This window comes from Peromyscus californicus, unplaced genomic scaffold, assembly GCF_007827085.1.
Source record: "Peromyscus californicus insignis strain IS unplaced genomic scaffold, ASM782708v3 Scaffold_25__1_contigs__length_3188244, whole genome shotgun sequence".
NCBI classification, from domain to species: Eukaryota; Metazoa; Chordata; class Mammalia; order Rodentia; family Cricetidae; genus Peromyscus; species Peromyscus californicus.
In genome coordinates, this window is record NW_026294536.1 from 1,327,323 (window position 1) to 1,353,399 (window position 26,077).

The 26,077-nt window shown below is 42.1% G+C and overlaps 1 protein-coding gene across 3 annotated transcripts in view; it reads left to right on the forward strand.

The window, feature by feature from the left end:
* The window catches only part of Lpp (LIM domain containing preferred translocation partner in lipoma), a 615,165-nt gene that overhangs the window by 565,149 nt on the left and 23,939 nt on the right, over window positions 1-26,077 (forward strand). The gene's annotated exons all lie outside the window — the stretch shown is intronic.

Genomic DNA, 26,077 nt, shown 5'->3' on the forward strand with positions numbered 1-26,077 from the left:
CGTGTGTAGTGCTGTGGACCTGCAGGAAGAGGGGGCCTATTTTCTGCCAAATGGCAGACATGTCACCACAGATGTGGAATCACTGGACATAGTTTTTCTAAATTTCATTACAATTATTTTTAAGTACCATATATCCAGTGTCATCTTTGACAACATTTATCTGTCTTCTTCTAAGTTCCAAAGTGAAACCTCACGTCGCCATCATAGATTAGCGGTCAAAGGCAAAGATGATAATGACATACTAAGCTTTAGAAGAAAAGTAGAATGGGATAGTGGTGTTGAGAATGGGGAGCAGAAGGAACACGTAAGAATGATGTTACTATTATGGGTTGGCAGAAATTCATCCTGCATGGTCAGGAACAGCTGCATCCTCAGCAGAAAATACTCCTCAGTTCTGCTTGTGGCGTGCTCTCCATCAGTCTATGTAGACGTCTTTGATAAGTGACATCATCATATGCCAGAGTATTGACTGGGAATCCCATGTCTGGTTTTAGTGACAGGACACACTCATAGATTAGGACTGTTATGCTACCTAAGTAGCCTGCTTTTCACCCCGAATAAATGCAGAAGCCCCAGTCTTTCTCTCGGAGCCTGGGCATGTGCATGCACACATGCATGCATGCTCTCACTTCCTGTTCACAGGTGGGTGGAAGGACTTTTTTTTGTTGATGTTGCACAGCAGTATTTCCTGGTTTTTTTTTTTTTTTCATCACAGACAGCTATTTTCAAATTGCAGTCTTACCTTAAACGAGTTGGGTGGTCTTGGCATTCATTACTTTTTAGTACTCTTACCTAAAACAAGAATAGCAAGCATTCTTATAACAGACTTGGAATGTGGATAAAATTGGAATTCTAGTATGTGTGTATATAAACATTTACATATGTATGTATGCCAGTGAGCATGCATGCATATATTTATATATGAGAACACATGAATACATAGCAGATCATATACATATATGTCACTTGAAAAGGTTTCTGGCACATCATAGGTGCTATTTAAGTATTAATTTTAAGTTAGCTGTAACTGGCCACTGACAGAAGAGCAAATAGTTAAATATGGTTGTTGTTATTAGGTGTCAAAAATTCTTCAGCAACTGAAGGGAACCTTTATGTGCTTTGTGAGGAATATGTGTAGCAAAGACTAACAAAAAGAGGCAGCCGGCTGAACCTTTGTGGACTCAAGGCTCGGTAGGTATCTTTTCTAGATGCCTCCTGCATCTTCATGAGCAAAGACATGCAAACTCCATTATGCTTTCTCCCAGACTTTTATGGACTGCCGAACTGAGTATGATGACAAGGTGTCTTCGTGAGCCACTTGGGTTGAGCTTTTCCTTTGTAAGTGGGTCACCAACCATAGAGTTAACCTTCAGAACTAGTTAACATCAATGTATGTGTCCTTCAGAACTAGTGACCACCAAGGCTCAGTGCTTCACAGTACTTTCACTGAACGTCTGTGCTCTGGAAGCCTTCTTCGCTACCAATACCCTTCTCAATATTCATACCGCACACACGCTCCAACTTAGATTATTTTCTTGCCAGGTCCTTCTATTTAAGGGCCTTGGGTATCTCTGTCCCTACCTTGACTCAGGCTCAGAGATGTCCTGTTCCCACGCTATTGATGTTGACAGAAGCAGGCACATTTTTCTTCCATGTGCTGCTGATCTCTCAGACAGAATGTACAAGCTGTTTTCTGGTTGCCAAGGATACCTGGTGACATAATCATACCTAGCCTTTCTTCCTCTTTCCACCCCCTCAGCTCTCCTCTCACCCTCTCCTCCCGTGGGTCTTTATGTGCTGCTCTATGTAGCGTACAGTTTGTACTCTATAGACTGTCATTTATTTTGTCTCAGGGCAGCAGCCAGCGGAATGACTGGAGAAAACACTCCACTCCAGACACTCTCAGATGCTCCAGTGGACAGGCTGCCTCCAGAGAGAGCACACCACTCATGCTCTCTTAAACAACAAAGGTCTTTTGGGTGTTTGTTTAGTTTTGTGTTTTCCCTTACAAAAGTGAATCCAGTTTAAATTTTCTTTAGATGAGGACAGATAAGAAAATATTCAGTGCTCTCTGGTAAGATTTACTTAGAGAGACATCCTGCCACCCTCAAATTCAAGGTCTTCTCAGTATGTTTAGGATAGAATTTTAATAGGCAGAACGAGTATGGACAAAGAGGAACGTGGCTTAGTATATGATGGAGAATGCTCTTATCTAAGAAGGCCTGTCTAGAGAGCTTAGATTGGCACACCAGGCCCATTGTGATCTGGCTTTTAACCGCTTGCCCCGACTCCCTTCCTTCACATCAGCAGTTGACATTCATTGTGTTGTCTTTGACTGGAACTCCTCATCACCACCACTAATGTCAGCATGGACTCTTCTTTATGACCCAACTTAAACACCTCTTCCTCTGAAAAGATGTACCTTGATTGTCCCAGCTGAAAGGAAATCTTTTTGTCAACTTCCTCCCAACTCTCTTTACCTCTCAGGTCATTCTCAATCACTTCCTGACCTCCTTGCTGTTCGCTGTGTAGTTGATGATGTCTTAGATCTAATACTGGCTGTCAAAATTCTGTCCTAATCTTACGGTGTTGTCTTTTCTGCCCTGTCCCTTTGTGGTTGGACTTGGGACAGTTCCTCACACACTACATCTGTCTGAAGAGCACTTACTGGGTGGGGGGATGAACAAATGGCAGAAACCAAATGTAGAATGTGGATGCAGGCAGATCCCTTGGCTGAGAACTAGTAAAAAGAGTCTGATTATCTCGGGGATTTGAATAATTTTAACAGATTTGAATATTAAAGTCAGCATGAACTTTTAAAGTAAATCAGGTACTTCAACTAAACCATCTTTGTTTTCAAGTAAGATTCAGACATGAGTATGCTGGATCACATCACGAGTGCCTAATAGAGCTGACTTGTACCCCAGAACTGCCACCGGCCCAGTATGCTCTTTTGAAATAAGATCACAATCATGTGACATTTACATACCATTGCCCAGACACAACCCAGTGGGCAATCTCCCAATGCATAGTACTTGACACTATAGAGTTATTTGTCTGTTAATGTAAATAGTTCAGACAAAATAACATCAGCTTAAGAGGGATGCATGGGCATTTCTTTTGTGTGGCGATTCTGTATAGAAGAGCAGGAATCGGAGCCAGCAGAGAAATCCTACTCAGTCTTTGTGAAAGACTTAACGGCTGGACTTCAGGCTGGTATAGACTTGAGTAGTTGCAGGGTTGGGGAAGATTCCTCTCCCTAACTATGGAACAGCATCATGTGAGTGAATTCAGAACTTGTAGTGTGTTCCAGGCTGAGTGCCTGCTGGAATGTGGACCGTAAATTCCTCATCTTCTTCTTCACTGACCTGCAAACAACCCTTTCTACCATCTGCTGCCTGAACACCTGCTTTCCAGTCCTTGTCTGTAGAGCTTTCTCTATCCTCCTGCCCCTTGTCTGCCTTTCCTGAGTCTACCGCAGCCCACCTGTTTCCGTCTGACCCCAGTTTTCCACAACACGGTGAAGTGACCGCCACCTTGACTGCTCTGCTCAGCAACTATCATCAACACCTGCTGTGTCTCGTATTCAACACCTGGATTGGTTGTTGAGAGAACTGTAGTGAAACCGCATAACTTCCAGTCTACTGAGGAAATGCTAAGCAAATAGTCGGCGTTGTGGTATATGTAGCATATTGGAAGCTAGTATTAACTCAGGAGGAAATAGGGGGTGGTAGGGGAAAATGGGCTGGGGGGTCTTTGCTAAAATTGAAATCCTGGCACCATCCTTTCCAGTCACGAGCAGCCTGGAAGGCTCACGTCTCACTTGCCCTCCTCATCTTTTTCATTTGTACATCGAGAATCCTAAGGGACACTGGTGTCTCCTTGAGTTGTTATGCAGATTAGATGAAGTGATAACATGTTCAATGAGTATTTAATGCTTGTTTTTGTTATTAACCTGTTAAATTACATCTAAGATTATATTTATATAGTTGTGTGTTTATAGGTATACCGTCTAATCTTGTGTCTGCTGTTTTCCATTTTTCACAGTTTCTACAAGTTTATTTGTGTCTCTTTCTCCTGGACTGTGAACTGTTGAAGGCAAGAGCCACAACCCATTTGACTCAGGATCCTCCGTAGTGCGTGCACACAGAAAACGCTGGAGTATTTCTTTGCTCGGCACAGTAATTCTCTATGCATGGCAGTTTGGAGAGCCCTCTTTTAAACCTCAGCCTTCTTGTGGTACCTCTAAACAGAAGCTCCATTTCCTTTACCTGTTCTCCCTCCCTCCTACTCAGCATGACTCCCACATCTCTGAGAGAATGGCCATCCTATCTCACTGGCTCACCCTCCCCTCTGGGAGTTTCTCGGAGCATTCACTGCAGATCCACTTAGTTTCTGGAGCTGTGATCTGCTTACACATCATCCTAACTGTTGGTGTCCCTCTCCACATAGCTCGGCACATTCCCTAGCAATTGTATTCTTTTTTGTGAACGTTTCCGAAGTGAAGCCCAGTGTTACACTCTCTCCTCTGATCCTTTGAGCCTCCATGTCAGTTACAAACTTCACTGATAATTAGATCTATAAAGCTGTCACGGAAAAGCAGCTCAGAGGTGAAGTGGGAAGTCCAAGTCTACGTAGTTAAAAATGGTTTGTGTTCCCTGAAGTGGCGGAATAGCTCAGAAATGTTCCTGCTCCGAGTTCAGTGACCTGAATTCTCCACCGAGCTGTGCTGATCACTCATCGTATGACATTGGGGGGGCCTTCAAGACTCGGCCCCCATATCTGTGAAATACAGCAGCCCTTGCCCTCCTTGTTCACCAGGATAGTTTCATGACTAAAAGACATGCTAAATAATTTCAGAAAGTACAAAACGTGTGTAAAGTGATGGGGTGTGAATAAGGCCTGTGAAAGTAAAATAGTCGGCAGCCTTCTCTTGGAGGATAGACGTGGCTGTTTTGCTGTTTCCTCACATGCTGCAAAAGCAAGACCTCTAGTATTTTTAGGTCTGAATAATGGGCTACATTGATTGCAGATAATCTAGAACTGAACTCATTTTTATTTAAACCTATAGGTTTAAATAAATAGTTAAATTTTAAATAGTTAAAAATTAGGCGTATTTATAGTTCCTGTCATCTAAATATTATTTTCAGTAGTCGCTTCTAGGAAGTATACTAGGAAAATAGGTTTTCTTTTTGAGAAACTTCCAGTATACTGAGAAAATCCCAGAGAGCTCTGCATCCGCTTACACAGCTTAGGGATATTAAAGGGTGCCCCATAAACTTACTTATTAAATGGTAGGGAGCTTGGGATTATGGACCAAGAGCATCACATATTCCAGGAATCTAGTCACATTTGATGGTTTTCTTGAATTATTGCTGAACTGGATGTTGCTCTACAAATTAACTATCCTTTTGTAATTGGAAAAAAATGAGATCATTTAGAATTTTTGTGAAATGTCAATCCTAGGTTGTTTCATATAGTATAATAAATGCTTACTAGACTTATGGAAGTTATATCACAAAAATAATAACCCATGAGCTTCACCATTGTTCTGTTAGGCTCCCCAGAAAGCACAAGAATTTGTCATAAGACAGTGCTAAGCCAGAGCTTCGCCTAAGTTGGCAAGAATGGATGGAGCGACATAAACAGTCTGTCCCCACAGACACTGGAGCACTCTGGGACAGTGGTCTGCACAGACTCCTAGGATCTCAGTCATATGTGAGGATAAATTCAAGGAGCAGTGCTCCGAGTATTAAGCAGATGAAAGAGATCCCTACTAACAGTTTTGTACCAAGCACTGCCAGAGATTCCTGAATCACTTAGGCCTGGAGGCCAGGACTGACCAGTTTCCTCCGTCAGGATTGAAAATAACACTTTTGGTCTCTGGGTACATAGGTACATTCCCTTTCTCGGTCATCTGTCAAGGGCATAATTCCCACATAGAGAATCTCACAGGAGACGACCTAATTCCTCCTCTTGGTGTTAGTTACACACTATGTAGATTGGATTGTGACCCAGATCAGATACATTCCCTACTATTATGACTTTTTCTAGATTGAAATTAGGAATTGTAACATTCTAGGTATGACTCACCCAAGATCATACAATAAGTTCATGTAAGAATTGATGCCTTCCGATTCTCAGCACATTCTCTTCCTCTGTGATGAATTAGTAATGCCTCCTTCTACTGGGTAATAGATCAAGCTACATGTTTCTTCCCATAGATCATAAAGATGACTCCTGGGGACCTTGAGGGCTAATAAGCCTCCATCATCTGTATATATGTTGCTAGTATTTGTCATCTAAAGAGAATCTCAGAAAGATGGTACCAAATAGTCATCTCCTAGATTTTGGTGAGGTTCCAGTAAGTGGACAGGAATAGTGTTTATTCTGAGAGACTGAAATTGCAACTTGAAAGGACCTTTTCCTCCAAGTTTCCTACATTGGTTGTTGTAGAGGATTTCTCTAAGGCAATCCACAGTGGTCTGTTCTTCTTAGTGACTAGACTTTTTTATATCTACTCTCCTTAAATGTGAGCCTGTGTTTGTTTCCAGTGACTAGAACATAAAAGTTGGGATGTGATTTCATCATGAGCACATTACATTACATAAGAGTCCACCTCAGCAGACTGAAGACAGAGAAACCCACCAGGCAAGAAGATGTGAGTGGGCTCTGAACCAAAAATAGCCCTCAGTCTTTAGCCAACAAAAGGTGTCGGCTGTGAGTTGTATACTTGAAGGGAAATGTATTGTGTCAGTAGTGTGAAGATCTTAAAAATGCATCTCACCAGCACCTTGACAGAACCTGTGAGACAGCAAAAGACCCTTGGAAGTCATGAGATAACAGAGGCACGTTATCTTAAGCCAGTGAGATAAGGTTAGGCCGGTATCAAAAGCTAATACAATGCTCTTGACCATTTCTAAACAAATTCTGTTGGGAATGTCCCCTGACCTGGCCAAGCACTCCCTGTATCATTTTCTGCATAGTGTATGGGTATCTTTCAAGGTTCTGCTGAACCACCTCCAGTTGCAGGGTGCTACCACGGGACAGTCATTTCTATGTTAAACAGATCTGCATGTTGTCCAGAATTGCTCTGATAACACAGGAGCAGTCTATGTTTTACCCTGGATTTACAGATAGGCTAGTGAAGGGTTCCTCATTCTTTTGTCTCCAGGCTGTCCCAAGTACCTTTCTACCAGGAGTGAGCTGCCTCTTGGAAGGAAGATTGGGAAAATGCCTGTAACAGGTCCCTAACACTAGATCTCATAATCCAATTTTACTGCTTGCCAGCAATATAAACTTTCATCTATTTAAATAAGTTAATGAGCCCTGTTTTGTGTACTTTCCTCGTGGAATTGTGGCCATCAAGTGAGATAGCATCTATGAGCATGTTTGTTGGCCGTAAATCAACAAATGATCGCAAATTATTGTTATTAAAATAATAGTCATTTGTCAGTAAATATTTGTTGAAACTGGTCCGCCTTGATGGAGACGAGCTCTCCAGGGATCTGCTGAAGACAAAAAAGGAAGCAGCCCCAGTTTGGAGCCGCATCACTGGCTGGGGCTCCCAGTGGAACTGGCAGGACTTGCTTCAGGAATTTGTGTTTTGTTTTGTTGGGTAGGAACAAGAAGCCCCTGGAGCCGGTTACCTTGTCATCAGACTTAGTTGGTAATTAGGCTCCAAAGCAAACCTGTGGCAGAGACAAGAGTTGAAACCTGAACTCCTCTCTGCAGGTGGAGGGCTGGATCCTAGAGGCAGTGTACACAGCGTGGCTATTTTTATGCTTCTGCATGCAAGAAGGTTCAAGGGAATCTGGGGAAAGCAATTAACGTCCCTCTGTCTGCAGGCAAAACTCGTTTGAACATGTTTCTATGCTCTTGAAGCGTTGCTAGAGCCTTGGCAGTTTTCTCATGAACGATCCCACGGAGCCAAATGTCTTCACTTACAAATCTAGCCACTCTGCACTCCCCATCAGCCCCAATTCATCCATTTTCTCTTGTCTCTTCTATGACCACAACCCAGAAAGAATTAAATTCCCAAGAGCATGAGAAGATGCAGGGTGTCCGACATACCCATGCAAGGATGCCCCTGCAACACTACCTACTCCTTTTAACATAGGCTGCTCAGATGCTTTGATTCTGCTCATTAGAAAGAGAAACGTATGTTCTTGTGAGTATGTTTTCCAAGGACTGTTTCAATTAATACTAAATGTTTCTCTGTTTCACTGAAGGTTTATGTTACTTCCTTCAGGAAGAGACAATATCATTGTCCCATTGTTAAAACCAAAATCTTCTACAAACATACATTAAAAAATGTTCACAGCCATCCAGCTGTTTCTGTAGACTCAAGTATTTGTTCCTATCTAAAGCTTCCCTGCCATTGGACTGGCTTTTGCCCTTTGTACATAGCCTGTCCTGTTGTCAGTGTGATACATGTCTTAGTGATAGCAAATGGTAGCAACAGGTAATATAATTTGCATCTTCACCAAACCTAGTTTGTAATCCAGGGTTCCCAGGGACTGTTTGGTTGTTTTCTTGCTTGAGCTGGGTTGGTTTTAAGTTTTGGAGGATTTAAGGTTTTGTTGCGTTTTGGTTTTCTAGTCTACATCTGACCTTGAATTTATGTGTACACTATGTGAACATAGTTCCTTGGACATCCCTTGGCCAGATACCCCAGTAGTTCGGATGTGGCACTCAGCCTTGTCCATCAGAGAAGTCTCCTGCATCCCCATCTGTGATCTTGAGATGACCCGCAGAACAGTGATGGTAACACACTACTGAGGATTTCCTGGGTTAGCACTTCAGTCTACCAACTAGAGGGGACCTCTGGCTCTGTCCATTGTCATGGCACAGAGATCTCAGGGAAAGTGAGCCTTCTCTAGCTACCGATTCCCAAAGCAAGTGACTCCTTAGGTCCCATTTTCCCAGAAGTCGGATAATACAGGCCTGGTTCCTCTCACAGCTGTCAGTAAGAGGATTTGTGTAATCAGTGAAACTCCATGCCAGCAGCTCCTAAGTCACCGATGAATGGGTGCGCTACAGTTCATATAGTGTGACAGATTCATTTACCCTTCCCAGCTTGCAGATGAGGCAACTGAGCCCTGAGAGACCTGTCGAGCCAAGTGTCCTAGGAAGAATTTCTGGCGAGGCTAATTCCCACCCTACCTCTGTGTATCTTCTATGCTTCCTCCTCTCATTTGAATACAGACGTACCGATAGATGGTCTGCATGCCGAAACTACCCCCAAGGAGGCAGACAGAATCCAGCATTAGCTACGATAGCTCGTGTGGTCATAGCATCATTGCAGAATAAAACATTAGTGAGAAATCGGGATAGGGTATACCGTACCTGTGGTGGAGTTACCACAGGAGTGGCAACCCAAAAGACGCTCTGTTAAAGTAAGGTAAGAGCCACTGTGATGCCAGCGGAGAAAGGACAGACAGCATGACACAAGACGGCGCCCATCAGTAAGGCAGCAGGTGATCCTCAAGCACTACACTAGCCTTCTGCCCTGGCCCTGTCATCACAGCAAAGAAAGCGAGCCTTTCTCATTGCTTCACGCGCACATCTTATTACTGCGTAATTCCTCTTTATTTTTTGATAAAGAGTCCATCACTTTATACGATTATAAACATTTGTCTACTGGGATCTATAAGTACTTTCAGGCAACATTGCCTTTTATTTCACCAAAATTCCATGAATTACTCCTGTCGGGTCAAGTTAGATTTTGCAAACCTCCAGGAAATGTTTGTTTTCATTTTCTTGGAGAAGAGAGTAGAGGAAGAAGTATGCGCTGGCAGCCTGCCGTTTGGAGTTCTCTTTGTGTGAGCTTTGCCGTCTTTACCTCTTGAGCTTTACAGTCTTTGATGTTGCTCTTTAGGCATCAAATGAAAGATTATTATCTTTAGTCTACAGGCTTGGAGGAGGGCAGTGATGAAACATTCCTAGGTATTCGTATTTCTATGGCAATAATTGATGTGGTCTTAAAGCTGTCTGTCATGCTTGCCCTAGCCTTATATAACAAGCATTTGGTGGACCATGAGTTTTCAGTTTTGTCACCCTTCCAACGGTGTACGACTTTCTCATGCATTGTTTCAGTGTGAGTAACCCGACAGGGGCCACATCTACAATCCAGAGCTTCACTCCGCGCCTGCAGGGCGCTTCATTATGGTCTCTCCACCACAGGGCTCCGTGCATGAAATAATGCATAGGTGAATCTTCGGGTTTGACTACATGAGTACCTTAGTTCTATCAGATGCATCACCTAGGTTTTCATAAAAGCTTTACTTGTACCTACTTATGCCTTTTAGTATTCTGCAATATGTTTTCTGATACATTCAGCAGAACCCAAGTCAACAGAAATTAAATTATTTCTAATTAGAGTCATAATTTTTTTATTAACTTCACACAAATGGAATGGAGTTCATGACGAGTCTGTTTCTAGATTTCATGGCCTTGCTTGGTCACTGGTTATTGAGATCCTACCTAAATCCTATCATTTAAATCCTATGCAAACTCCACACTGAAGACTTAACTGCTTTGGGAAAAAGAAGCCAAACAAGACTGAGTTAGGAAATGCAAAGCCATCATTGCCTAAGAATTAAGAAAGGGAATCAGGATGTAACAAACCAAACAGCTCCTAGCAGTACATCCTCTTAGCTCTGGCAGTTCAGGAACGCTGGAAGCTCTGTGTATGGAACGGGAAGGGAACAGCTTAGGGACACAGATTGTTCTATGCAGAATCCTCATATGCCAAATACTTTTATGAAAAGTACTATCTCTAGTGGCCCGTGCCAAATCTTGTTTGGTCAGATAGCTTCCGGGTAATAACAGCTTCAAATGATGCCCGATATTTTTAGCAAACAAGGTTTGTGAAAGACTTTTATATTATCATATCATCATAACTATTTTAAGTTGTTAGTTCTGATGATAAAGTTGTTTTTTGTTTCAGTATTCTATTATTCTATTACTAGTTTCTGGATGCATTTCACTTTATAGCTGAAATAAGAGATACTAGGAGGATAAAGGACTTTCTGGCATAGGTTAGGTTCTATGGAAGACCACCCACAAACACATTCTGACATTCCTGAACCATGTCTTTCCTCTAAGGCAATGGCGATCTTAGTCATCCATTTCAATCGGCATTACCGAAAGGTTTAGCCAGTTTTGACCCATTGCTGCCTTCTCTTCCAGAATAATCTAGAAACAGCACTGGTCCCTGAAAATAAACAGCCTGACATCGGAAGCAGTTCCATCCACACCTGCGGTTCTCATCCCCCATTCAAAAATTAGAAATCTAAGTTCTCCTCAAGTGCTGGAAGTTGGAAGTAAGAACAGGGAGTGACAGTTTTCAGTGGCATTCACACTTCTGTCTTTTAAGTTGGGGAGACTCATCAGGAACATTTTTCCTTGAGACTAAAATTCTCTGGGAAAGATATCTTAACTATGCCTCCAACTAGCAAAAGGCGTGGCTACTTCGCTAAGCCACTTTAAACCCCAAAGTACCATAATCAAGAAAATGTCTTTATTGGTGCTTTACTAGACTCTTATCTAAATATCTGAAAGCTCACTACAAGCAGCAATTGTAACTTTGGGCTAGATTCCCAGGGCTACATGTCCCTTATTGTGTCAATGGGGATAACTGATGTTCGTTCTCCCACAAACACTCTGCACTTGACTCTGAGATGAGCATAAATGTGGCACTCATTGCAAGGCTGAGCAACACATCTACTAAGGGGTCATTCAAACAGCAAGTTGACTCTGGGGAGGAGAGGACCGAGCCAGACCAGACAGAGCACAAAGCTCAGCTGCACAGCGCTGCTGGTCACTTCATTTTCGGAACTTCACTGATGACATCTATAAATCATGACATAAAAATCACAGCTTCTCATAGAAGATGGAGTTATCCCAGTCTCAAGATATTCAGGACAGATTTATCACCAGAAAGAGGTGGCTGGGCTGGCTCGGAACTCTTGATTCCCTGCCTCAGCCTTCTGAGTGCCAGCATTACAAATGTGTGCTACCACATTCCTCAGAGGTATTTTTCAATGGCCTCTGTTCTTCTCTTCCCCAGGATTCCCTTCCTCCTTCATCCAGATATTGGTGAAGAAACAGAATGATGCTTTTCAAATCTTTATTGTACTCATTACATATTCAGAAATGAATCTATTCATTGAGATTCACTGGAACTTGTGTGGTCTGGATTATTTACATTGTCAACTCAGATCTAGAGGACCAAATCTTAGAAATGCAAAGGAAGGCCATATTGTCCAGGACTGGGGTGTGTGTAGTGCCTGCCCTCAGAACAGTGAATCTTGTGCACTTATTTCAGGTAGGACCTGAGCTTCCCCCATGTCCTGTAAAGGTACATCATCATCATCACCTCATTTTAGTGGTCAGGAGATGATCAGCAAAGTAATTTGTCTGTAACATGAAAATCCATGAGGCAATGCTAGTATCCTCCCCTGCCTTACAATGAAGCAGTTTCTCCTCCATTGTGCTCTGATCTCCTAAGCAAGCTTGGGCTCCCTCCGCACTAATGATGGAGCGATGTGATGTGGTAGCCATCCCTGCTCTGCTTGGGAACACACTGCTCTGTTTGGGACTTGCTTTGATTCCTCTGTGTGGCTATGTGAGTGGCCAGAATGTCCCTGGCGGGAGAGCTCTAAGAGCGTCAGGGCTGTGGCTATACTGTGGGCACATTAAGTTACAACTTTGTAAAGTATCTTAAGAAACCAGCCTCTGAAACTAGGGCCCTTCCGCCTCCAGTATTCTAGTGATGGTGCTCCTTTTGATTACTTTGTACAGGAGCAAACTGAACAACTGCATACCACATTGCTTTTTAAAAGGCTGTTACGAATAGGAATTATTTAAAGTGACAAAGAAATTGATCCATTTCTAACAATGCCTTAAAAAAAAAAAAGGCAAAAATTTCATTTGTCTTCATTTAAGGCATTAGGCCTTTTCTTAGCTAGCCCATTTACCTTTGTTGAACGGGCTCTGGAGGGCCTTTTTCCTGGGCTTATTTATTTTGAATATATTTACTTCTATTCTGTATATTCACATTATATTTATTAATGCTACCAATTCTAGCGTCACTTCCCCTTTTTTTCTTACAATGTTCTCGTTTTTATTAAGGCATAATTTTACACAAAGGAACTACTTAGGTCTTAAGTACTCAGTCTGACGAGAATGGACTGTTGGATATATCATTCCAGAAAATTCTCCCATGTCCTTTCCACTCCCACCTCTCACCCTCAGAAGCAGCCTATTTCTGACTTCTTCTCCTATATTTCTTTTCTCCCCATGAGTCTCAGCGTCTCTGTGTCCTTCTCTTTCTCTCTGTGTAATCTGCCTTTTCTCATTCAGAGTGCAGTTTTGAGATTCATTCATCCCTGTTGCTGTATCAGCCATCTGTCTCTTTTTGTTGTCTAGTATTCCATGAATATGCCAAATTCCACACTGTGCTATAATTAGGTTATCCATTCTTCTCCACTTTTTTCCATTTTTATTATATCGTGAATTTACTTAAGGAAAAACATGGGAACTGGAGTACTGAATATGGGCATAAATGCATCTTCTCTCAGTATTCCTAAGGGCCTAAGAGGCCCTGAGATTAAGCCTAACCCTTTGTCTCCTGCAGTTTTACTCCTTTACTGGTGTTATGAAAAAGTAGGTAGACCATGGCCTGGGGATGGAGAGACCTGGGGATGGAGAGACCTGGGTAACTGCCCTGACTTTTCAGTGTAACTGACTACCTGCCACCAGCTGTATTATTGTGTCTGTAAACACATCTGGCTGGACTGGAGTGTACCTTCAGGGTTTTCATCTCTGGAACCCAGTTGTCCTCTAACTCCCTCCTGGGGTATGAACACTGCATCCTTCACAGTTGCTCCTACAGTCCAACTTCTGCATCTCTGTGGTGAAGTATCCCAAGTATCATCTTATTGAGCATAACGCCTTTGGTCCTTTCTCCTCTCCGTGATAAGTGGAACCCAACCATGAAGTACATTCGTTTGTGAAGAGCAGGTTCAGCTGGATCAGCAGAAAACCAAATTGGCGATGTTCATTTCCCTCTTGGTGGGGAAGTAGATGCTCCTGGGCACTGCAGGCAGGTTCTGGACTCCTGCTGTGCTGACCTGCTGCCCCTTACCTTTGAGGATGCTTCATTCCACCCTTACCCAAGTCTCCTTAATGCAAGGCAACAGGAAGTAGGTATTATTCCAGGCAGCTGTGTATTTAAGTACAGTCCAGATTCTGAAGAAAAAGGAGCTTACCCAGAAATACCCTATCCAGCAAATGGGTAACACTTCTAGGACTGGGATCCCTGTCCTAAGTCTAAGGTTCCTCCTATTCTCTTGTGGACTTTTACTCTCAGAGATGTAGCCTTTAATTAGGAACACTTTTATTATGTAAAGAGTCATCATATGTGTCCACATTTTCCAGTGTTTCCTTTATGAAATATTTGTTTTGCCAACTATAAAGATACTAGTCAGGCAGGACTGTGTTAAATTCCTGTCCACCAACTTAAGACTTTGGATACATATAAATAATAATAACAAAAAAGAATTTATGTTTTGCTTTCTTGTATAAAATTGTAACAGTATTTGATCCTGGTGTTCCTTTGAGGATTTAATGGGTTAATTTGGCAAAAAGCCACACCCAGTGCTAATATGGAGCAGGCATCCATGACTGCACATCTCTCTCCTTTTCCTTCCTCCTCCTCCTCCTCCTCCTCCTCTAAGTTTCCTCCAACCCCAGGAGAGTCTAACGTTCTCTGAAGGAAGTTAAAGGGAGACCAGCCCCTTAGCCTTTCTGAAATCCATAGCAGAATTTTCTAGTCTGTTGAACAGTCAGAGAACTGCTTTAAAGCTGTAGGTGCCTGAGCTCCTCACCCCAGAGTAAGGACTAAACAGGCCCACAAATCATTGCTTTTCAAAAGAAGTCTTCAGATTTCAGAGCTGTCCCAGTGCGCCTGGTGTGCTCTTGTGGCACTATGAAAAGGCTGAGTGACATGTTAGATGTTACTCTGGTTATCTAAGAGGAGATGGTGGGGTGGCATGCTTGAGATAGTAGACACTGGCAGCAAATGACATGTTTTCTGACCAAAATGAATGGTACTTGGTAGAAGAAGGGCAGCCAGTGCTGACTGACTCTATGTCAACCATCTTTCAACATGTTTGCAAAAACTTAAAGACAGACAAACAGAATTCAGTCCTTAAGAGAAGAAGTTTGACCAGAAGATCAATAATCGTAATAACAACCTATCAGATCGCAGAAAAGTTATGGCATCCTTGACCGCACTACTTTAGGAAGGGGTATGCAGGACACACACTGGCTATGGAGCCTACAGTGCTGTGTTCTATTCTGGGCCCCATGCATTGAAGGGAACCAGGACAAACTGGAACTTGTGCTGAGAATAGTGGTGGGGGAGAAGAGACAGAAATAGCCCGTAAGAAAGGATGGAAAGAATCCAGGTAGTTAGCCCAAGAGAAGGCTCAGAAGGGACAATATTTTCAGTTTCTTTAGGGCTGTTGCATAGAAAAGGCAGCAGACTTGCCTATAGAGGACAGAAGGAAGATTAAATATAATCTTCTAACAATTAAGTGGGCCAGTAGAATGGATACCTTCCAAGAGAGTCAGTCTACTGTCCCTGGAAATGATAGTTTCAGGCTGGATAAGCCCTGACCAGCTGGGGGTGCTGTTCAGGACATTTACTCAACATACTGACTGGGACAGATAGCTTACTCTATCAATACTTTTTCCATGAGCCTCTCTGAAGCTTTAGCTGCTATAAATTCCTTTGAGTATACGGTTTAAAGAAATATATTGCTTTGGTTAATCGAAAACCATGCAAGAGAAAGTTGTTGTCTTTTCACTTAGAGAGGGTAAGAGCAGCAGTGGATACTCAGGAAGAGGATGAATCGTCCATGCTTAGGCGTGACCCTGTGCCTTCCTGTGTATCCGTGCTGCACCTAGGAATAAATAATGACTTGCAAAGTCATTATTTGAGAGTTACCTACGCTATGGAGAAGGAAAGTCTCTTCTGTATTCTTACTCTCTGGTTTTGTCATTATTTCCATTCAGCATGGCCAATCATTTTGAATAAAGCTCTCTTCTGGAATTTACAGTACACTGATCAAGAAACTGTCCGAAATGTATTATTCATTCATTCTTTCATTCAATCATTCATTCAAGTACTTACAAAACAATTTCCACTGTGTTTTATGAAACATATATAGTGCTATGAAATAAGTTTAAATTTCTTATCTTTGAAGAGCTTTTAAATATATGGAAGTTGTGTTTTTTTATATGACAACCACCATACTAATTGATAAAAAAAAATTGGGGGTTATAAAACAATCCTTTTTTTAATATTCCACATCCAGTTGGTTCAGGGATCTGTCCGTCTCTCAGCCAGCTCCAGCTCAGAGACACTTCTGAGTCTTGTGAACTGAGGTCTTCCTGAGGCCTAGACTACTGATCAGCTAGTGTGGAACAAGTAGGCCTTCTCGTCCATCTCCCTCTGGTCTCTCCAGCATGACAACATTGGTATAGAACATATCCTGCGACAATTCAGAGCTTCAAGAGAAAAATCTTGTCATTTTTTTTTTGTGTGTGTACCACATGGAGTCATCCGAAATGGCAGTACTCTATTGGCTAGGCTCTTCCTGGGAGCCCAGCTCTGCTGCTAGCTAGCTGCCTTTATCACTTGGGAGGGCGGGGTCCATTTTGATGCGTTCCTCCGTTCACTTTGCTGTGGATTCGCACTTACCTATACACAGGTAACTCTATGCAGATCCCTATCATAAAGAATACATGACCTGTGGGAGAAGGGGAAGAACAGGAAAAAAGACCAATAACAGAGCTAACATCCAAAGCTGTCGACCTCCAAAGCGAAGGTTTTTGGAAAGGAAAAAAAAAAAAAAAATGTTCAAGGCAGAGGATGCGGTGAATGAAGAGCAAAACCACGGAGTGGTGAAATGTTTGGGGCAATAGGAATGAATACCAAGCTGAGGAGGTGGAGAGTGGGATGTATGTCTGGAAAGGGAAGGTCTCACAGTGTTTAGAAGGACCAGGATGTCCAGTTAGAAGAGCTGACCTTGGAAAAGCCATCCCTGGCTTCAGAGCACAGACACACAGAATGATCAGTTAACAATCTCGCCTCTCGATTTTCTTTCCTGCCTGTGATAGTAAACATACCATCTCTATTAAAATTTGCTTCCTAGCTAAAACTGAACACAGACTCGGAACCGTCGAATCACTTTGGAGTTTTTTTTCTTCTTACACCCCACCAACAACTGGGATGGCATGCATTTGAACAAACCAAAAGTGATTTCGCTCTTCTAGTTTTCAGAGCTTTTTGGCTAAATGCAGAGTGAGAAATTCATACCTTTTTCAAACAGTGTGGGTTCTTTTTCCCAGTTCCTCTCATCCATCTGGTTCTCTGGAGGTCTTGGAATCCAGGAAAGTGTTAGTTCACTGTGCTGAAATCCAAAAAAGACTGCTAAACTGTGAAAGAAAATTTGCATTCCAGAGACACTGAAGGAGTTAGTCCACAACTCTGTGTGGCAAGGCGCAAACATCTGTATGCTCTGTCTCCTTTGTCTTTGAGGCAGTTGGAAAACCCTGTAGCATGGAAAAACCCTGCACCCATTGTGCCTTTGAGACTTACTTCATCTAACACTTTTGGTGTGGTGGAGGGTACAGAAAGTAGAACCAAAACATGTTATTATTTTATTTCTAGTGTCAGAAAATATTACAGGCAAGATCCAGTTTAAGAGAAGAGCAAATCCCTTTGCCGTCTTCCTGAGATTCTGTTCTCGGGAATGGCTTCCCCAGCGGGTATGTGGCAGAACCATCAGCAGGCCTGTACTCAGAAGAAACCACAATCACTGCCGTGACACTGGCGTGTCATCGTGACCTTTCTAAGCCATAGTTCTGTCTTTTGTCTTCCACTGGCAGAAGCGTAATTAGAAGGCCTTGTTTCCAACAGAAGCCCAGTGATTGCCAAATGTGCTCAAGTGATCTCCAGAAGTTCAGAGCTAGCTCACTGCCCTCTGGCTGTTCTCACTGCCCCTCCCAGGAGTTAGAGGCTTAAAGTTTTCCCTTTCTTTTGAAAGAAGATCAAGTTTGGTTCAAAGAAGCTTTCCTGTCAAATGCATAAGTACAAGGAGAAACCTTCCATGACCCTGGTTGTTGGCTCAGGCCACTTGTGGCTTGCTGTAATGTAAGAAGTAATTGCAATCCATAAACTCAGGTAGAAAATAAGTACCATGGCAGGGCTGAGTTTCAGAAAGCAGACATGTGCGCAGCATGGTACTAAGAACATTTCTAGTCTTTGCTTGCAGATCTGGATTCTAATGGATGATTCAGGGTGGTTTAATTCTGATCTGAAATGTGCGTGTAGGTGGTCATTACTGTGTATACACAAAGCTAGGAAGACCTTTGCTTAAACTCATGGTTTAGAATGTCCCCTAGATGGGTCAATTACCCTTGATAATCAAATGGCACTAAGTAGAAGGGCATTGCCCTACCAACTGTGTGTGTGAATAATTTCAGATCATTTGTGGTCTTAGGGAAGTTTTGAGTAATATTTTTATTGTTTGAGATACACTCTTGCTAGGATGAAAACAGTGAATCCTCGGACGGAAACACACCTCAGATGTTGCTTCATTTAATGTCATTCAGTTTTTTTCTTCACACAGCAAATGCTTATTTCAGGCCTGTCAGGAATACATACTACCACAGAGGCTGCAATTGTAGCAGTCTTCAGTAGCCTTGTGACAAATAACAATACGGGCTGCCACTGGCAGGAACGAGAACTGGACCTTAGACATCACGCCACTAGGGTCAGCGTCTCTGAGTTCCAGGCCAGCCCCTCCATCTGTGTGTAACAGTCTTCTCCTAACAGTGGCGAGCTGTAAATGCGGAAGTGCCTATGCAGTGACTCTTCACTTCAGAGAAGCAACTGTGTGGATTCTGTCTTATTCTTGAGCCGTTTGCCATGAGAAGCATGCATGGTGCTGCAGAAAGATCCAGTGATGAGACTGGAGTTAGGGAGCTCAGAGGAAACCATGTCATTTGGGTCCTGGACAAGACATCTTCATTGAATAGGGATAATATTGGGAAATTCCACCTCACTGCAGATAGTATCCTAATACATAAGGCAAAAAGGGACAGGAAGCCCCAAATGATATGAAGTATTATGGGACAGCAGAATGCTAAAGAGAACAAGGGCATTTTTTGGGATTGCCATTACAGGGAACTAGTGGAAACTTAATTGTGTAGCAGAAAGCGTGAAATAGAGAAAGGCTTGTTTGCCTTTGACTCGGAAGACGCAGATTCAAATCCTGATCGCATTAAGGTGAGCAACATAGAAATTCTACATTCCACCTCCCCATTTCTTGCTGCTGTGGAGATATCTGAGGTCTTGTGTATGCACACTTAATGAACATGTCCAGGTGCCAAATTTTGTTTTGGGTAGATAAAGGAATGAAAGTTATTTTTAGGAAGAAATGTTATATAATACTAATGTTTAAGCTGACTTTACATACCGGGCACTAAGTTCTTCCTATCATATGTGGGATATTATTTAACTATTAAAACACATCAGTGCAGACATTTTTCAGTCTTCGTAGGTGAGGACACCAAAAGCCAGAGAAGTCAGTTACTTCTCAGACTTCAAGCCAGCCTCCTGAATTCATCACCAATGAATGCTTAGACTGTATGACAGGTTTGCCCTAGCTCTCACATGAATAAGTCCTAACAAGACTATGCCTTGAAGAGGTTGTAAAGACAGATCTCTGATTGGACTTGGCTTGGAAGGAAAGGAATCCTATTCTTTATTCCCCTCTCACAATAGTCGCACTGGAGTTCTGTGATCCTTTAATTTGCCCCTGGCATGACACATAAATGTCAGCATTATGGCCCCTCGTTTCTCAAGGATTCTGATACATCCAAGAAAAGTACTTTGGAAGGTGTGCCAATCAACGTGGCTTCCACGTTTTAAAGTACAAAATCACCTCTCAGAGCCATAAGGAACAGCTATACAAATGTCTTCTAACCAAAGCCATCTGTTGGTTGATTTGTTTGTCTGGATAGGTCTCTCATTAGCCTGCAACCTGCCCAGTAGGCTAGACTTGCTGTCCAGTGAGCTCCCAGAATCGGCTTCTCTTTTCCTTAGCAGCACTAGGGATTACATGCATGTACCACCACACATGGCTTTTTCAGTTGTTGTTGTTTTTTTTATATTTCATTTTATGTATATGGGTTTTGAGCTCTACGTATGTTTGTGCACCACATGCAAGCAGTGTCCGCAAAGCCCAGAAGTGGGTGTTGGATTATTAGAACTGGAGTTGCATAAGGTTGTGAGCTGCAATGTGGGTGCTGGGAATTGGACCTGGGTCTTCTGGAAGAGCAGCCAGTGCTGTTAATCGATGAGCCATCTCTCTGGTGCTGCACACAACTGGCTTTTTTTTTTTTTTAACATGAGTCCTGGTGATTGAACTCAGGTCACTGTGCTTGCTTGACGACACTTACCAGATGAGGTATCTCCCCAGCTCTCTTGTTTCTTCATTTTAAAGCCAAATTATATAGTCCAAATGTAAAAAAATTCTTGTCTTCTATGTCATAATCCTATGCTAATAATTCTATGTTCCCTTTATACAATGTGCAGTTGTTCACATGCACATTCATTCCTGAAAATCCTTCATACACCAGGTCACAGATTTTTGTTCCAATCTTCTACCTGTGGAGTGAGTTTTATTTGAAGGCAAGCTTAACTGAGACATCTCTCAAGGTGGCTTAGGTAATGATAAAGACTCTTGTTCTAACCTAACATCAATGTCAAAGAGTATTAAAATCAGTTTTCACCCCACCAAGAAGAGATGTATAGTCATAAGCTGCAGGAATCAGCCTGTTCTCCCCATTCTCAAGTAATCCCTCTCTCTCCCTCTGTTCACACTTACAGGCGGCTCATCTCCTCATGAGAACAGTGTGCCGTGTTCTTTGCCTGTAATCAGTTGTTTGTAGATGTGTTTACCTCTCCTACTGTCGTGGAAAGTTATGGATGAAAGGGTGGGATCTGAGACTTCTCTTTCCCTCTGCCCCTCCCAGGATGTTCAACACCTGGCTCCCTGGGCTTTCTGCAATGCTGGAGTAGGTGGGAAGACAGTTTATTAGAGGAGACGCATGAAGTTTTGGTTTAAACAGACGTTGTAAGAAATGTAAAGAATTATAGGCAGCAATGCAAAGAGTTATACCCAGGATTTCATACAAAAAAATGAAAGTTGAAATTATTTTATAGAATCCTCAGGTGTTTTGTAGCTATCGTGTGTGTGTGTGTGTGTGTGTGTGTGTGTGTGTGTGTGTGTGTGTGTGTGTGTCTATAAGAAAGGAAGTCATGACATCACAAAAACAGAGGTTTTTAGGGTTTTGATATCATCTAGCAACATTTGGGGGAAAATTATAATTTTCAACTATAAAAAAGAATTTTGATTCTGATTAGAAAGTCACAGTTTAGGGATAGCACTAAATTTGCTGTGATTATTTTCAGTCTGTTTTGAATCACAGATACGAATATAAAATATATTCTTGGTGTAGATACAGGTGGAAGGCAGGCCAGAGGGCAGAAAAGATTGGAGTAGGAAATGTATGCTTCTCATGGAGGCTGAGCTGTTGGGGTATCAACAGTGGGCTCCTTGGCGCTCCCAAGGTTGAATGACATCTTTGCTTGTGGACTCCCTATAGCATAAACATCCTCTTGAAGTGTTCTTGATCATCAGATCAAGAACAGATTTACAGTCCATCCACAGTGAGTGAGACAATAGAATTATTTGAACTTAAGTAATTACATTGGCACTTCAAGAGAAATTTGCTGAGTCACAGACAAATCTTTCTGCTGAACCACATTGCCATTCTGTTGGTAACACTTACACTTGTCACGTACCTTCCCAAGTTTTCACCTCACCGTTCATGTGGAAAAGGGTGGCATTTGTTCAGAACACCGAAGTAATCTCTGGACCCAGCTGATGACTCGAGGACACTGGAAAGCCTCCTTTGGCCTCTCACAACACTCTTAAGTATGATACACCTGAAACTCACTTGAACTTCCCTGTCTGGCAGGTTTTACATGGTTATATAAAATAATTTAATTTTAAACAAATGATCCACAGTTTGTTGGTTTATCGTCTAATTAAAATTCATGAAGCATCACTTTTGTGCGGAAACACTATTGTAAATGCTGGGATCCAACAATGAGTTTTCTGTCTGGTAGTGTAGGAGTTTGGGGGACAGATGGTCTTAAGATCACGATGTTTCCTGATTTCGTTTCTTTGCATGTAACTTGCAGGTAGTAAGCCTGAATGCCTTCTGTTTGCAATGTAAAGTGTGTCTACAAAAATACAGACTAAGTACAGTCTGAACATTGGAATTGTTCCCTATTGCACAGAGAACATGGAGGGAGGCGTGAATCTGCTTCTAGCTGCGTTCATGATCCAGGCCTTGGTTTCTTGATTCCACTTGGGGTGTGATTTGTAAACAATGTAGTATGCATCTCACAGCCTCTGTCCTATCACACTCCTCTTCTAGGAGTGAGTTTGGGCTCTTAGATATGCCCCTTGGTATCATTTCTCTAGGCATGGCATTTTGAGGGAGGTAAATATGGGAAGTTGTAAACTCTGGATTGGAGAAGTTATAAAGACATTCAGGTTCTAATATTTTCACTCTCATTTTTTTCTTTTCATCACAATAAGACCAAAACTTTCTCTAAAACATAAGCTGTCACCCCGTCTTCATATAATCCTTCCTGTTTCGTGATATTGCTCATTTAGCTAAAACTGTAAGATCACATTTTAACTTTATAAAGTTTTAACAAAACTCACTTTCCAATCTTCCAACTCAACTTGTCTCTTGATTGAAAATGCGCACGCTGACCAGTATATTCCTGGCTGACGTGTTAGCTGTACTCACACTCCGGCTTCTCTCACTAGCAGTTCGTGTTTGTGCTGCCTGGGTGCTTCATTTATATTCAGCTGCTCCTTCCAGCTCTTCTGCTTGGGAATTAGAAAAGTTATTTATATAACACCCAAGGATATAAAAACTACAACCAGATTGTATCTCAGATTTAAAAACAGTTGCATTGGGGAGTTTTGAGTACAAGTTTGTTTGTGATTTTACTTTAATCTTTGGTTAAATTTTTGGTTCTAATCACAACTGGATCATCGTCCTTTCAAGAGAAGTTCATAATCTGTGCCTTTCAATTACATATTCCCTGCTTTTCTGCTACTCTCAAATCTTTGCATTTTGACCATACTTTGATTGGAGATGTGTGCCACCATGCCTGGCTCTATTTCCATTGTGGCCTTGAACTCACAGAGATCCGGTTGGATCTCTGCCTCCTGAATGCTAGGGTTAAAGGTGTGTGTGCCACCATTTTCTGGCCTCTGTGTCTATCTAGTGGCTGTTCTGTTCTCTGACCCCAGATAAGTTTATTAGGGTGCACAATATATTGGGGGACACAATATCACAAGTTCCTACCTGGTACCATGAACTGTGCAGGTGGATGATATAGTATGCTGCCCAGGTGTCTCTTCAAGATTGAGGCTCTCGTTGCTCTATCTGCTGGGAATGTTGATTAGTGAGGCCTCATAGCTAGATCCCTCTGTGCTAATTATCAACTGAAGGAAAACACACGTCAAAGGTACCCTTCTTTCTTGGGGATCTTCTGTCCACTGACTGATAGTTGCAGCTATAAAGTCCCTCATCATTAACTTCATGGAAGGACAATTTTGCATGTCAATCCCAGCTGTCACGTCCTCCATGAACCCATCTAGGTCTTGGTTGTAGCTACATCGTTGATCTCACCTAGTTACTCCTTTAGTCTGCTATAAATGCCAATCACAAGGATACTGCTCAATAACTTCCTATGTGCACAGTTGTTTCAGAGCCTGTTTCATAGGCAACACATCCTCAGACTAGAGTTTTATGGGGAGAGAGAAGAGAGATCCCTATTTGGCCATGTAGATGTCATAGGGAATGCCTCCCATAAGCGATACTATGGTATCAGAGAATGTGAGTTATTTTACTGTAACAGAAGGAGGCTCAGGAAAGATTTCTTTTTCAGAACAAGTGGCCTTTGAGATTCATTTTCGAAAATAAGTAGATGTTTTCTAGGCAAAGAAAAGTATAAAGTGGCCTGGGCATGAACACTGTTTTTAAAGATGTGACGACAAACCCAGTATGGCAGCTAAAAGATGAAGCCCACATGTGAGGTTAATGGGGATGAGAAGCCAAGTCACAAAACATACCACTGATGGTAAGGGTCCCCAAGCTGTAGTGTCCTCTTCTACTGTCTACCCAACCTGTCAGACATGGAGCCTTGGTCCACATATAAGATGGGACCTGAACAGACTTAGAGGCATTTCTCTTCCACTGATTCTGTTGAAGTCTGTTTTCTTCAAAACTGTTATTTTACATTCGACTCTATCCTACTTTAGAAAAGCTTAATATGTACATGAAGAGCCCAGCTTTTTGTTTAAAAATAACCATGTATAAAAAGATATAAAGCGTTCCATTGTTGTGCTTAAAATTTTATGATTAGAAATTTCTAAACGTTTTAAGTGGGGGGGACAGAGTAAACACGTGAGACCCACTTTTAAACCTCTATCAAAGGCTTTTCCATTTGTTTCTAATACATATCTGGTAGCAGGAAATTGGCCTTTTCTTGTGTTGTTAGTGCTAGTGAATAATTGTAAAACTGAATAATTGGGATTAATCATTTTACTGCTGAGAAACCTGAAATCTAGAGCAAAGAAATTATGTACCTAAGATCATGCAGTATGTATTATCAAAGCCAGAACAATGTAACATGCTGTTTATGTAGTGTGTTCTCCTTGTTATGGCTACATATGAGTTTGCTCGACCCTTCTAAATGGCCAGGAGTCAGGAAGGTAGACGTGCCAACCTCGGGTGCCATCATGAGCTCAGTGACCCAGTTAACCAGTCAGCTCTAAGTCTGTTACCTCACCTGAGAAATGACAGCCTGGACTAGAGGAAGTGCTAGCCCCCTCCACCCTGACAATGTGAACGAGGGACAGAGGTGTACAGTAAAGGGAATTGTTTAATAAAGGTTAAGGTGCCCTTCATGGCCTGTGTCCAAGCCAGCTACTTTCTTGGAATTTTTTTTTTTTTTCTGACTTGGGGACATTTTTCATGAGGCTAATTGTAGGCGTATGTAAAGCTTATTTTCAGTGCACAACTGTCCAGATTACCCGTCCTGTGAATAGAGCACTCAGACCATAATGCTTTCCCTTAGAAACTGACCAAGCCTTGTATGTTGCTCAGAGCCAAGCCTCAGTGCAAACAAATACGTTCTCGGGTCTAGCATGTTCTGGTTTATTTAACTCCATTGCAGACTGGGTTTAAGAAGAAAAAAAGTTAAAACCCCCAGAGAGCAAAACAGAAGCCCTAGGAATACGATTTACAGTCACATTAACTCAGATCACCAGAGTAGAGAAGAAGCAAGGTTATCATTCTCCAGACCTTCATCAGCCCCGGAATTTCACCCTGTGAGCCTCTGCTATTTTAATTTCACCACTTCAGGGTGGGGGGGAAAGTAGGTTAATAGTTTCCGTGAGTTTAGACTATGACCAAAGGCAGCTACAGAACCTCAGGCATCTGCAGCTCATAGGAGAAGATGATGATGAATTTACCAGTTCATCTTGGGATGGATTCCAGAGTTGGGGACACTGGACCAGTGCTGTGCTGCCATGGTGGAGTTAAATAATATTTCTTCATTCATTCTTTCTGTAGGCATTCATTCCCAGCTTGTTTTTATCCCAAGCAGTATACTGGGACAGAGAAATATATTCTTAAGAGACAATCCCTTCCTTTAATGAAATTATTGTAAAGTAAGGAGGTATATACAGTTAAGTGTTATAAGAAGAATAAGTGAAGTGGGGGAGAAAGAAGTAATGCGTTCAGGTGGGTCATTAAAGAGCCTTCTGAGATGTGTATTGGAAGGTCAGATGGCAAATTGCCACAGTTCATTCATGTAGTCATGAGTCAAGACACTAAG